We start from the raw sequence: 2331 nt of genomic DNA on the forward strand, positions 1-2331 counted from the left end.
ATGTAGGTGATGATTTTTTTGATTCGAGGACGAATCCTTTTGAAGAGGGGGATGATGATAAAAATCACGGTGTTCCAACTAGACATTTTACACAACCCAAGGCCAAGAAGATTCAACAAGCATTCATACTTCATCTACAAAATTGGATAGGCTAGGTTCAACCATCATTTCATGTGTTACTAGCTGATTCGTTTGAGTCAATACCATTTGGAGATTCAAAAGTAAATATTTGCACAGTTGAAGTAGCGGATGAAGTTGCAAGCATCATTTCATAATGGTTAGAAAACTTTATTTATTATTTTAATTTCATAAAGTTTGTAATGCTCAAATTGACTTCGTCTTCTGTGGAGATTTAAAGGGATCGAGATTAAATCACGGGCACTAACTTTTTTTGTGGGGAGACTATAAATACCCACAAATTATTATGTAAAAGCATATTTGTGATCAATGAAATTGATCTCTCAAGTTGAGAGGTTACCTCTTATAGAAATCTAACCATATCTTTGTCGTTTTTAAGTTTCATGTAATTCCTGTGGTAGATTGTATCTGAGATATTTAATCAAGCCTTGATCAAGTTTGATTGTGGAGTGACTCAATTTAGAAAAAGGTTTCAAATCTTGCTTCTCACTCTTCAACTGTAATACAAACAAAGGTAGGAAGTAAAACTAACAAAGGTACAAAGTAATACAAACAAAGGTACAAAGTAACACTAACAAAGGTACAAAGTAATACAAACAAAGGTACAAAGTAACACTAACAAAGGTACAAAGCTCATAAAAGTTTTTTTAATCTAAAATACCATTGAACGGTCTTTTCAGTCAAACTATAAATGACCATCATATTCATCGGTCAGATATTGCAATTTTGAAGAAGTGAAGAAGTCCTCCTTATATAAGTCCTCCTTATATAAGTATCTTTTCTTTTTCTCTCCTACCCACCTTATACATAACATGTTAAATTAACTCATACTGAAAAAAATCATTTCCTTCTTTTGGAGATGCGGGGTATCGATCCCTGTACCTCTCACATGCTAAGCGAGCGCTCTACCATTTGAGCTACATCCCCACAATTTTTGCATCACAAAACCCTAAATTTTTCATCATCAATAATAGTGAAAATGAAGAAATATTGCTACACAACAGGTCATGAATAAGGAAAAATTTGAAAAGAAACAATATATTTAATAATAGATAATCTTATTTTTGGAGATGCGGGGTATCGATCCCCGTACCTCTCACATGCAAAGCGAGCGCTCTACCATCTGAGCTACATCCCCATGATTCTTACATCATAAAACCCTATTAATGTCCCATCATCAATAATAGTGAAAATAAAAAAATATCAAAATATTAATAACAAATAGTTTAGATATCCCCACAATTCTTACGTCACAAAGTCCTATGCATCTCATCATCAGTAATAGTGAAAATGAAAAACTATCTCATCTCATTATGTCCTAAATAAGAAAAAATTGAAAAGAAATAATATATTTAATAATCGATTCAATTGAAGATGCAAGGTATTGAGCCTCATACTTNAAGTAACACTAACAAAGGTACAAAGTAATACAAACAAAGGTACAAAGTAACACTAACAAAGGTACAATTGAACGGTCTTTTCAGTCAAACTATAAATGACCATCATATTCATCGGTCAGATATTGCAATTTTGAAGAAGTGAAGAAGTCCTCCTTATATAAGTATCTTTTCTTTTTCTCTCCTACCCACCTTATACATAACATGTTAAATTAACTCATACTGAAAAAAATCATTTCCTTCTTTTGGAGATGCGGGGTATCGATCCCCGTACCTCTCACATGCTAAGCGAGCGCTCTACCATTTGAGCTACATCCCCACAATTTTTGCATCACAAAACCCTAAATTTTTCATCATCAATAATAGTGAAAATGAAGAAATATTGCTACACAACAGGTCATGAATAAGGAAAAATTTGAAAAGAAACAATATATTTAATAATAGATAATCTTATTTTTGGAGATGCGGGGTATCGATCCCCGTACCTCTCACATGCAAAGCGAGCGCTCTACCATCTGAGCTACATCCCCATGATTCTTACATCATAAAACCCTATTAATGTCCCATCATCAATAATAGTGAAAATAAAAAAATATCAAAATATTAATAACAAATAGTTTAGATATCCCCACAATTCTTACGTCACAAAGTCCTATGCATCTCGTCATTAGTAATAGTGAAAATGAAAAACTATCTCATCTCATTATGTCCTAAATAAGAAAAAATTGAAAAGAAATAATATATTTAATAATCGATTCAATTGAAGATGCAAGGTATTGAGCCTCATACTTTCCAC

General features: G+C 32.6%; 4 non-coding genes across 4 annotated transcripts; all 4 read right to left on the bottom strand.

Annotated features, from left to right (window-relative positions):
• Positions 1–992: 992 nt before the first annotated feature.
• Positions 993–1065, bottom strand: TRNAA-AGC. Its single transcript has one exon. It is a non-coding gene; the product is annotated as a tRNA-Ala (tRNA).
• Positions 1066–1203: 138 nt separating this feature from the next.
• On the bottom strand, positions 1204–1276 carry TRNAA-UGC. Its single transcript has one exon. It is a non-coding gene; the product is annotated as a tRNA-Ala (tRNA).
• A 505-nt stretch (positions 1277–1781) lies between these two features.
• Positions 1782–1854, bottom strand: TRNAA-AGC. The gene has a single exon. It is a non-coding gene; the product is annotated as a tRNA-Ala (tRNA).
• A 138-nt stretch (positions 1855–1992) lies between these two features.
• Positions 1993–2065, bottom strand: TRNAA-UGC. Its single transcript has one exon. It is a non-coding gene; the product is annotated as a tRNA-Ala (tRNA).
• Between the last annotated feature and the right edge of the window lie 266 nt (positions 2066–2331).

This window comes from Cucurbita maxima, unplaced genomic scaffold (assembly GCF_002738345.1).
Source record: "Cucurbita maxima cultivar Rimu unplaced genomic scaffold, Cmax_1.0 Cma_Scf00124, whole genome shotgun sequence".
Lineage (NCBI taxonomy): Eukaryota > Viridiplantae > Streptophyta > Magnoliopsida > Cucurbitales > Cucurbitaceae > Cucurbita > Cucurbita maxima.